General features: G+C 46.0%; 1 protein-coding gene across 1 annotated transcript in view; it reads left to right on the forward strand.

The window, feature by feature from the left end:
- Window positions 1-3,844: 3,844 nt before the first annotated feature.
- LOC138521872 (transmembrane protein 268-like) overlaps window positions 3,845-12,300 on the forward strand; it is a 235,660-nt gene continuing 227,204 nt past the window's right edge. Inside the window, exon 1 of the mRNA XM_069635024.1 lies at window positions 3,845-3,954. The gene's annotated coding sequence lies outside the window, so the exon portion shown is untranslated. The remainder of the gene's footprint in view (window positions 3,955-12,300) is intronic.

Below are 12,300 nucleotides of genomic sequence, written 5' to 3' on the forward strand. Positions count from 1 at the left end.
AGAAAAAGACAAAGTCCAAAAGTTATTGCTACTGAATGTCTACTGGAACCCAAGCAAGATCACTAGTAGCAAATTCATTAGCTCCATAACAACATTAATAGATAAGAACCAGTCGTCCCATCAAAATGTATGGATCATTGTGTGTGGAGATCTAAACCTAGCATGGTTCAATGGGAAAAAAGAATTAATCGAAGTATCCCGAGCAGAAGAACGTAAAGCCAGCTCCAGACGAACAAGATGGAACGATGCAATGGAGGCACGAGACTGCACAATGATCAACGGAAACGTGAAGGGAGACATACCGCCACAAGTCACCTGGCGAAATATGGGTTATGAAAAAACTTTAGACTACATTTGGACGTCTAATAATGTGACAAAGCTAATTCACAACCTGGCGATAATTCCTTCAAACAATAGTGATCACTCTCTTCTGATCATGTCTTGGCAACCAAGTTGTAAGACACTAGTAGGTTCGGCATGTACAGAGCTGGAAGTAAATTCTGGACGTTACAGACTCAGGATAAAAGCAAATCAGATCCTGAACTTTACATTTGTGTTTCAATCACAAACCAAAGATAGCCTGGAAACACCAAATTACACTGCTTTACTGCCGTACACTAACTCGACAAATAAAACGCAACACCGTCAAGAACATGATCACTTACATATCTGGAGTAGCACCTTGAGAAAGGAAATTAAGAAAAGACCTACGAGAGCTGAGGTCTGGAAGCAACACAAATACAGCTACTACGATAAAACATCGGAAACAAGTTTATCGCAACTGGTTAAAGGCTTTCAACCTGCCGCACGATCAAGAACGAGGTGAGGCAATGCTAGCTCTGATTAAAACTAATAATACCAGAGACATCTGGAACATCTTGAACCAAGGCAGTATAAAACACGCAAGTACTATGGCCAATGGTGTATCGGAAGCCAACTGGGTGAGGCATTTTGAACAACTACTCACGTCACAACCAACCGAGCTGGAAGTAAAAAAAATGAGCCATGTTTAACTGCCTGGGACATAATTGAATCTGAAGAGGACATAGCAAGCGCAATATCAAAATTAAAAAATTCAAGAGCAGCCGGCCCTGATTGCATCACCAATGTGATGCTAAAACAACAAACACGAATGGTCAGTTTTCATCTCGGAGCTGTTTAAGGAGATTGCCAAAATAAGGAAAATTCCAGATTCCTGGTCCGAAGCAATTATTGTACCAATACATAAGAAGGGCGACAGAGAAGATCCTGTCAATTATCGCCCAATTGCTCTACTAGACACTATTGGGAAGGTATTTGCAATGTTCTTACAACAAAAAATAACAGCATGGGCTTGGAGATCCGAAATTGATGACGACAGACAAACCGGCTTCACGAAAGGAGTGGGCACAGAAAACAACCTTGTCATAGTGAACATCTTGAAGCTTGAAGCCATTCGGAAGAGGGAAAACCTGTACTTCGCCTTTATCGATATGCAACAAGCGTTCGACACCATAAACCGAGAGATGCTTTGGGCAAAATTAAAGAAATGGAAATGCCCGCTCTCTCTGTTAAATCCAATACAAGCTTTACATGAATCCACCACAATAAGAATAAGGCTTAATGAAAATGGCGATCTCTCAGAATCGATCTCAACAAATAAAGGAGTGAAGCAAGGCTGCCCCTTGGCTGCGGTCCTATTTAAGCTATACATTGCTGATGTCTCAGAAGCCTTAGCTAGGACACATTAATTTCCCCCTAAAATAAATGGACATCAAATACGTTGCTTGATCTACGCCGATGACCTGGTGCTAGCCGACAGAACACCAATCGGCCTGCAGCGTCTCCTAAGTGCCTTGGAAGGGTACATGGAAGCAAATGACCTTAGGATCAATGTGAAAAAGACGAAGATCATGAAATTTGGTCATATAGAGGGAGCAAGAAATAAGAACTTTAAGTGGTATATCAATAAGGTTCCAATTGACGAAGTCAATGCGATCCGTTATCTGGGAATCTCAATAAACACTTCAATCAGAGAACGAAGCTGGGTTAACGAACTTGACAAGCGAACACGAACCCTGGCACTACAAGGAGCAAGAATCCACATGCTATATGGAAAATTTACGCTTGTTCCAGTCCGCTCATTCTACCTCCAAAAAGTTATCCCAGCAATCACATTCGGTGCAGAGGCAGGCTGGAACATTGACTTAAAAATCTGGACAAAACTTGAAGGTATTTTTTGGCGACGTGTGTTACAACTACCAAAATAGCTATCAATGACAATAATTCGTCATGAACTAGCAGTGGAGCCTCTGTACAGCATAGTTATTTGGAAATCCATGGCGTTGTTAAGAAAGATGGAACTCAACAATGTGGAACCTGCATACAAAATCTTTGCTCCGCATGGGAAAATAAATCAAGACAACCTATTGAAAGAATGGTCTCAAAGAATAAAAGTCTATATGCAGTCTGCAAATATTACAATGGAGATGCTACTGAAGTGGCCACAAATTGCAAGGAAAAAACTGAGGCAGTGGCTATGGATACAAAACTTAGATAAATACTACGAGTTGGCAACTGCAATGGACTTGGGGCCGACAATGAACAAATTAGACAATCCACCAAAATATCTCTGTCAATTTCCATCTCGACTCCATAGAGACCGTTTTTTCCGCCTATGAACTAATATCTACAAGTCACGGAACATGCTGCTGTGAGACACATGGAAAATATTACAGACGACTCATGTAGGCTCTGTGGGCTTGATACCGAAACAGTAAAGCACTTATTAACGAAATGTCAATCACTAAAGGAAATTAGATCCTTACTCATGGGCCAGTTTGCACCTTCAACTGGAAACCCAGAAGACTTATAGGCGCGAATCCTAAGTGGGAACTCGGTCCATTTAATTTGTGCAGCTACAAACCTGTTGGACAGTGTTCTATCTACATCAGAGAAGACGATTAGTGAATAGAGTGGAGGCTGCTCTGTTATGTTTTGTTCTCCTTGTTTGCTTAATCATGTAAATTCCTTTGTTATCTCTTTTGATGTTGTTGGACTGTTGATGACAAGGATGAACTGAATAAGGAGATGTGATTTTCGAAGGATTTTGTAATAAAAGTTTGTAAAAAAAACTAAGTTACAAATAAAAAAAAATAAAAAAATACAATCAACTAAACCTGGGAAGATGTGCTCTGTTGCTTAAATTGTCACACCCCGGTTTCACCATTTAACCAAAATGTGTGATCCTGGGCAGAACATTCAATCACACTGTGTGTTATCTGCAGCTCGCTGGTCCACTTCAGAGCTTATGTTGATATATCATGCTGTTATTTAAAAAAAATTTTAAAAAGCCTGGCTATAGAGTTGCTGCATAAATAACAATAGTGCAATTTAGGTATTTTGCACCACTTGGCTTACTTATGGCAACTAATTCTAAAGTTACTTCCATGGCGCCTCCAAGTATCAAAGACTGATGATGCTGCTTGCAACGTCCTTTTCTGTGAAGTAATTTCTGGTGCAATCCATATGCACATAACGAGGTTTGCTTGTATGTTGCCCCAGTGCGCCTGGACAGAGCTCTAATAGATGAGTTTCCTGCATCTGTAATGATTCTAGAGGATTGTTTTGTGTTGCTATGTGTTACAATGTCACCTGCCACTAACGTTACCAAAAAAGTAGATTGGGGCAGCGGTAGGCGGTTTGGAATGAGACCGTGTGGAATGGCGCGCACTGCGTTTGAGGGGGAAAGTCGCAGGACTTTTTTAGTGCCTGCTGGGTTCTCTCCCGGGTGCCCGGCTGTTGCTGCTGCCTGCCTGTGCTGTCCTGTGCTTGTGTTGGCCCCGCAGCAGGTGACAGCCGGAGCCGCAGTGCGCATGCCTCAGGTCCAGGAGCGCTGCCAGGGGCATCATGTGACAGAGACTGGGATGTCACACCAGCAGCATCGCACTGTCACGAGACGCTTGCCCTGCACAGGTAAGAGTCCGAGGAGAGATGGGCGGCGGGAGGCATTTACCGGGATAGAAGGGGTGGCACCGAGGAGAGAAGCAAGGGGAGAGTCGTGGGGAGCGGCAACGGGAGAGGCAGGGAGAGCAACAAGGGGAGAAACGAGAGGAGGGGGTTGGGAAGGGAGAGAGACACGGAAAAGTTGGGCTGGAGTAAATAAATAGAAACGTGTGTCTCCCGGTAGGAGGGGGGGCGGGTGCATGTCCTGCAGAGGGAGGGAGGGAGATAGAGAGACAGAGGGAGGACGAGATCATGGGAGTGTCCGGGAAGAGAGGGGCTGGATAAGGGATGAAGTGAAAGTGGAAGAAAAGCAGGGAGACTGCTGCTCTCCATGGTGAGCCAGAAGTAACCGCGGTGCCTGACTCATCTTGGGACTGCAGCTCAGCGCGTGCCGATTAGAGGTCTGCATTCTCTCTGTTAGTAACGATGTTCAATTACAAACATTTCTGTGCCTTTCTTCCTTCGCCGTCGATTCATAATAATAAGGGCCATTGGTTTGCTAAAAATAGCAGCGGTTATTTACAGGGATGGGAAGCTGCAAGGCTGCAGCGGTTATTTACAGGGCTGGGAAGCTACAAGGCTACGCCCGAAGTGCCATGAAACATTGGTATTAGCGTTTAGGTGCTAAATGCGCATCACCTAGCCCGCCCGGAGCCTGTGCGTCTCGAATAGCGCACACAGTACTCAAGAGAGGCACTACTCGGCGCAGGCATATCTGGGACTGTGCTGCCTGCAGCAGTTCGTAGCCACTGCACTTTTTGTGCAAATGTAATGGACGGAATGCTTGTCGAATTAAAATGCATACATTCACAAGGACCCGACATTTACTTTGTGTATGGCCTTGCGGACTTTGCTTTAGTTGTGAGCCACGTCACAAGTTGGGTTTAACAGGGACATATTTATTGAAAGCCGCGAGTTCAATAAATACGCTGCCAGCCTTGGTGAGTGAAAGGTATGCACATACATATAATGTACTTTAATCAGAAGCAGGCGAGGTTTCGGGGAAAGTGCGTTTTTCTTTCTTTAAAAAGTTGTCTTAAACCCGTTTTGTCTTGAGAAGCGGGGATTTTGCTGTGCTTTGCAGTGTTCCAATTAACATCGACGCCAATGAGACAGTGTTTTGTTTTGGTTTTCTTCATAGGCCCGGTTCTGAGGATATTGCATATTCACCAATCGAAGTCTGTTAGGGTGTTAGCGAGCCCAAACTCAAAGCTTTCTTCAGCCCTTCTTAGATCAGGGCTTCTGGGAGCTGTATCAGTCTCTAAGGCGTGTGTCAGCTACTTCTCTTCCAAAGGGTATACACTTCACCAGTCTCGGCCTTTTCTTCAGAACCCTCAGGGTGCAGGGTAGGCGTGAGACTCCAGTAGTCTCAGTGTCTTCCTCAGCCCTCTCAGGGTGCAGGGTAGATGTGAGACTCCAGTAGCCTCACTGTCTTCCTCAGCCCTCTCAGGGTGTAGGGTAGGTGTGAGACTCGAGCAGTCGCAATGACTTCTTCCTCAGCCCTCTCAGGGTGTAGGGTAGGTGTGAGACTCGAGCAGTCAAAATGTCTTCCTCAGCCCTCTCAGGGTGTAGGGTAGGTGTGAGACTCAAGCAGTTGCGATAGCTTCCTCAGCCCTCTCAGGGTGTAGGGTAGGCGTGAGAGTCAAGCAGTTTCGATAGCTTCCTCAGCCCTCTCAGGGTGTAGGGTAGGCGTGAGAGTCGAGCAGTCTCGATGGCTTCCTCAGCCCTCAGGGTCTATGGAAGGCGTGTGTCAGGAGGGGCCTGATGGTAGAGGCGTGCCCACTAAGCCAAAAGGGAGAAAGGCACACAAGAAGCTGGATTACAAGGAGTCCTGTAGACAAGAAAGGATAGGCAACAGATGCTGTGAACAAAAACGGGCAGGGAATACAAAGATAACAAACACGTTGGGTTCCCTCTTGGGGTGTATGCAGAATGGGGAAAGTGTGTTCCACGGATCTTGGAAAACTCCAGGCTTCTAAAGAGACTGCTATTACAGGGGCCCACTCTGAATGCTCATGGCTCGGAGCAACAGTAGGTGTCTGTTACTGAACCCTAAAGCACAAACAAGGTAACAGTACTCACAAGACTGAAGCCTGTACAGGTCCAGCAGGAACCAAACCATGACTGCTTCCTGAAACAGGAACCAGTACACTGTAACAATGACACGAAGTGCAACACTAAAACGCAACAAGGGAAGGGGCAGAGATTGCGGAAATCCAGCAGCCAAACTATGTACATAGGAATTACATAAAACACAAGAACAGAAATATCCAGGGAAAAGGAAGTCAAAGAGAACAAGGTTCAGGACAGAGAACCGGAAGAAAGGAAGGGCAAAAAACTAGTATCGAATTGCAGGGAACGGCGACCGGAAAACAGTACACGGGAATCAAGAATGGAAACTCAGAGGTGGAAAGACAAGAGAAAGCTAGCAGGGAGAGATCAAGGAAACAGCACTACTGAAGTGGATGAAAAAAGGGGAGGACTGAAGAGTCAAGGAAGCTAAGCACAGGAATCATGGGCAGAGGGTGCAGCACACTGCAAGGAACAAGATAATTGATGGTAGAGAGCAAGGAAGCTGTAGCCAGGAAACAGAGGGCTTCAAACAAGGAAGAGAGCAAGGGGGCTGTAGCCAGGGAATAGAGGGTTGCAAACAAGGAAGCAGGGCTGCAGTATGGAAAGCAGAGAGGTGCAGGCAAAAGGAAGGGGAGAGAGGGCTGGGAAGCAGGGCTGTAATAATAATAATAATAATAATAATAATAATAATGTAAGGCAGGAAGCACAGGGCTCTGGAACAAGAGCAGGAACTGGAAACCACAGGACACAGAAAATATCCAAGGAACAGGGCAACAAAGGGCTGGTAGAAATCTCAATGCAAGAGAACTGTGCTCCTGCAGGCAGCTGCTGAAATACTGAGCTGCCCTGTGCTGAAGTAGGCTAATTAGCAGCACCTGGAGCAGCACACCTGAATGTAATTGGCCTCCGCCCTCTCTAGTCCTGGGAAAGCGAAAGCTGCACTGTTCTCTAAGTCTTCTGGGGAGTGTAGTGCTAGAACTGCTGCAAAGGAATAGCCAGGAAATAGGAACTGCCACAAGGTGCATTATGGGATACGTAGTTTGTAAAAGTAAATAAGAAAGTTCAAAAGCCTTGCAAATGGAAAGTAAAGACAATAATATGAATAGGTGTTGTCCAGGGAGTATTACGGAAACAAATTAATCCCAAATAGTCCACAATGGGTGCCAATTGGTGTGACAGTGGCACAATCGTGACAGCGTGAGACTTGAGCAGTCTCAATGGCTTCCCCAGCCCTCTCAGGGTAGAGTAGGCGTGAGACTCGAACAGTCTCGATGGTTTCCTCAGCCCTCTCAGGGTAGGGTAGGCGTGAGACTCGCGCAATCTCGATAGCTTCCTCAGCCCTCTCAGGGTATAGGGTAGGTGTGAGACTAGAGCAGTCTCGATAGCTTCCTCTGCCCTCTCAGGATATAGGGTAGGCGTGAGACTAGAGCAGTCTCCATGGCTTCTTCATCAGCTCTCTCAGGGTGTAGGGAAGGAGTGAGACTCCAGCAGTCAAAATGACTTATTTTACCCTTTCAGGATGCAGGATGGGTGTGAGACTCTAGCAGTCACAGTAACTTCTTCCACCCGTTCAGGATGCATTGTAGATGTGGCATTCCCACATTCTCATTGGCTTCTGTAGCCCTCTCCCCGAACAGACTAAGTGTGAGACTCCTGCAAGGTCTATGGCTTTTTCAGCCCTCTCACAGTGCAGATTAGTTGTGAGACTCCAGCAGTCTCAATGGCTTCGTCAACCTTCTCAGGGCGGAGGGAAGATGTGACACTTCAGGAGTGTCAATAGCGTCTTCAGCCTTATCAGAACACAGAGCAGTTATGACTCAAATTGACTCCATGTTGTCTCTCAGGATGTAGGGAAAGTTTGAGACTCCAGCAGTCTCAATGGCTTCTTCTGCCCTCTGAGGATGCTGGGTAGGTGTGAGACTCCAGCAGTCTCAAAGGCTTCTGCCCTCTAAAGATGCTGGGTAGGTGTGAGCATCGAGCAGTCACAATGGTTTCTTCTGCCCTCTAAAGATGCTGGGTAGGTGTGAGACTCGAGCAGTCTCAATGGCTTCTTCAGCCCTCTGAGGATCCTGGTTAGGTGTGAGACTCGAGCAGTCACAATGGCTTCTTCTGCCCTCTAAAGATGCTGGGAGGTGTGAGCCTCGAGCAGTCACAATGGCTTCTTCTGCCCTCTAAAGATGCTGGGTAGGTGTGAGACTCAAGCAGTCTCAATGGCTTCTTCGGCCCTCTGAGGATGCTGGTTAGGTGTGAGACTCGAGCAGTCACAATGGATTCTTCTGCCCTCTAAAGATGCTGGGTAGGTGTGAGCCTCAAGCAGTCACAATGGCTTCTTCTGCCCTCTAAAGATGCTGGGTAGGTGTGAGACTCAAGCAGTCTCAATGGCTTCTTCTACCCTATGAGGATGCTGGGTAGGTGTGAGACACCAACAGTCTCAATGGTTTCTTCTGCCCTCTGAGAATGCTGGGTAGGTGTAAGACTCTGCAGTCACAGTGGCTTCTTCTGCCCTCTGAGGATGCTGGGTAGTTGTGAGACTCCAGCAGTCTCAATGTTGTATTCAGCCCTCTCAGAATACTGAGCAGTTAGTTATTAGACTAGCAGTCTCAATGGTGTCTGTAGCCTTCTCAGGACGCAAGCTAGTCTGGTGAGACTTCAGCAGACTCCAAGCTCCTTCACTGGGCTGAGGTCCAGCACTCTCCCCAGTTGATCCCAAACTCAACCTGGGCTGGTGACTCACTGGCTTCTCATCATAGCCAGAGAACTTCTCCCTACACTTGCTCTTTGTTTTTGCTCATACCTAGCCTGCCTTGTTTCCCGGCTATTCATTGGATCCCGGGACCTAAAGACCACCCTCCTGTGCTCTTGGGCTTCAGGGTGTGATGTCAGCTGGGTTGGCGGGGACAGACACGGATAACATCATGCTTCCCTTTATTAGCAGCATGCAGGCTCCCAGCTTCTCCATTGAACAGTGGGAACTGGGGGCAAGCCTCTTCTGGTCACCCGGGTGCCTTCCTTCTCTTCAGCTAATGTGGGACTTTGTTAGGTCAGACAGGCGTTGCACACATTGAATTCAAGATTTTGTTAAAAAAAGTGGATGGGGTAATTCATTTACCTGAAGGTGTAGTGTCACGATTTGCTCCCTTCGCTCTCTTTCCTGCCACTTGGGGGCCTGATTTGGGGTTTATTCCCTATTGGACATTCCTTTCAAACCTTATGAGACAATGCTGTGGTGATTTGGGAGCGCTAAATCCTTATTGTCCATGTCACTTCCCTTCCGGATCCATTCCAGGTTTTTGGCAGCTAGTATGCTGCTTTAATCAAAAGACTATGCTTCCCAGAATGCCTCGCCCACTCCTTCATCTCCACCCTTGCAGGACAAGGTTGGGTGGAGGAAAAGCAGCACCTGTGGTTGGCAGGTGATAGCAAGCAGCACACCGGAGGCATGTGCTCGTTAGCCAGCTTTAAAAGCCTCAGTTTGCTTCAGTCCAGTGCTGGTCACTGATGCAGTGCTCCTCTTTGTGACGGTCCCTTGTTCCTGGTTCTTAGCCTAGTGTCTAGTAGTTCCTAGTTTCTTATTTCGTGTTCCCTTTTCGCTGGATTTCGAATTGAGTGTGCTTATTAGTATTTTCTGCTTCCTGGATTCAATTTCTGTCTTCCTCTGTTTTGCCCGTCAACACTTCCGAGTGCTTTCCTTTTTCTGTGCAACCCAGTTTATCTGTGTTCTTTATTCCTTTGATTTTGCCTTTTTCTGCAGTGCAACCATGATCCTTTAGACTCCCCTCATTAATAGATGTTCCCTTTTGTCCCATTTTCCTTTCCTTCCCTGGGGGGTTTTGCACTAGTAATTGTATCTTCCATGATCCTGCTCCTTTACTTTCTCTTGGAATCTGTTCCAGGTTTTCTCTTGCACTTCAACCTTTGTTCACCATTGATTGTTAGCTGCGGTGTGCTGTTGTAGCCAACTCCTGTGTGAATGCCTATGTTTTCCTCACTATTCTGTAATCACTATTCCTGCTTGTCCCTTGCCAGAAGTCTTATGTATTAAGATATCCTCCCTTTGCTGTTTTAGCCTTTCTGTGCCCCTGTTTGATCAACAGGGATCGCAGCTCATTTCAGGTGGTATTTTTCATCCTCGTGAGTATTGTATTTAAGTTACATTGTACAATACCATCAAAGGTGTTGGCTCACAGAGCCTGTTGTTGCTTGTCCTGTATGTGGGCGTAGCGCTGACAGTACCTGTAACAACAATTGTGGGTGAGGAGCTTGCCAACTTTATTTTGTGATCATAAGGAGCTTCTAAGTGCTTGCCCCACACCCCTTTTCATATATTTGTATTCCTAGCACGCTCTACTTGACATCCTGGGTTTTTTAGTTTTAGTGTACACGTGCCTTTGTTCCTGAGTGCATGTTGTGTGACTCAAAGCTATTCACTGTGTGATCTTGTTCACATTTCCCTTGCCATTTTCACTGCCTTTGTCTTCTCATGACAGACAGCAAATATACCTATTGACTGTGGGAAAGGAGCTGGCTGAAAGTTCCCATTGGCTGTTGTCTCTGATCCAGGGGAATGTGTTACCCCCCCCACACTGGGTTTTCAGAATCACTTCTGACTGTGCAAAAAAAACACCATTTTAGGTGCTGTAATATTAATATTAGCACTAGTTCATAAATGTCAAAATATACCTGAAAGAAAAGGAGGAGGATACATTACAGAACTCCCTTACACATGATCATGACAATGGATTTGTAAACACCTGTGATCTATGCATTTGCCACAGGGGAAACAAGGCAGAACCAAGAGTGGATATAGGCAGCCCTTGCAAAGGATGTGACATGACACCCTTAGGCAAGTGCACAACCTTCACTCCTGCCTACAATACACTGTTCAAGAAAGATAGCAAGGTTTGTTACATGACTGTACTCATTTATCCATCTCTAAAGAAGGAAAGCAGAGTATAGTAAATGCATTATCCCAATGCGTATCAGCACGCACTATGTCCCATCACTGTGGACACTGCTGATGACATCATCACTTGTGGCTGCATAGCTATGTAAGTGCAGCACTGCGGGAAGCCTGAACAAGGCAGCTTAGCTTTCTGAAAGATGCGAGAGCGCAGCAGCCACCGCCATTGGTTGCATTCAAGCCCAGACAGGGTGCCTGTGGCTTTCCTCTACATTAGTGGTTGAACATACTCTGCGGTTGTTTCCTGTGTGCATCACACACTAAGTGCCATAAGCAAATTGCCTCTTTCCTCAACAGTTTATAGATCTAGGTGATATGAAATGTGTGCAATTAATAGACATTTCCCTTTGGGCATTGTGGCCTTGTTTCAAGTTTCTCATTACCAGTGTGTACAAGGACTTTCCTTGCCAAGATGGCTGTATTATTTTGTTCTCTTTTAGGATGAGGCGGGATTGGGTTCTTATGAGGGATATCTCGCGATCGAGCTATAGCTGTGCACCCCTTTCTCACACCATTTAGCTCACAAGAGGCAGGCGATGGGATTTGTGTTAGATTTCTTCTCCTGGTTTGCATATCTATCTACTGTAATGCACCACTCTATGTATCCTCCTCTAGCCAACTCTACAAGCCTTTCCGTAATCTCCGCTCTGCCTTCTCGACTACCCTTGTGGCTCTTCGCCCTCCCTGTGCGTACTCTCGCTTCCACTCTTTCTCTCTTCTTGCTTCACCTGCATGGAATTCTCTTCCTCCGAGACATCCGAAAAAACAGTCAACACCGATTTGTTCAAAGCCAGATTGACAGCATACCTCCTTGCGTCTGAGTTATCCTCTTAACCTACCTCTCACCTGCATTTTTCCCTTGCCACCTTCCTCTGTCCCTCACTTCCTCTGCCTCCACTCTAACACTTCTTCCATCATGATCACATCCTGAGCACAGCTGGCCGTACCGACTACCTGCACTTACAAATGTCTAATGTTGGTTGCCCCTAATCTATGTATGTCCACACATGTATTGTCCCCAGTGACTGTTCAATTTACTCCCCTCCACAACCTGGTCAGAATGTGACTCGAACTCCCCCAATGTAAGAAGTGTACTGCTTCCAGGCAAATCTGATTTCTAATCCATTGTCATTTCTTTTGCAATCAAAAGAGCATTGGTCTTCTCTGTATATAAATAAATGTTGCAAATCTTTCATAGAAATGTTCATATCCCGTTTTTATTTAGCGCCTTATGCTAGATTCCTTCCATTTCTAAGTGCTGTAATAATTGGTCTTATTGCACA

Source organism: Ambystoma mexicanum, chromosome 13, assembly GCF_040938575.1.
Source record: "Ambystoma mexicanum isolate Mex_15411 chromosome 13, UKY_AmexF1_1, whole genome shotgun sequence".
In the NCBI taxonomy this organism is placed as follows: domain Eukaryota; kingdom Metazoa; phylum Chordata; class Amphibia; order Caudata; family Ambystomatidae; genus Ambystoma; species Ambystoma mexicanum.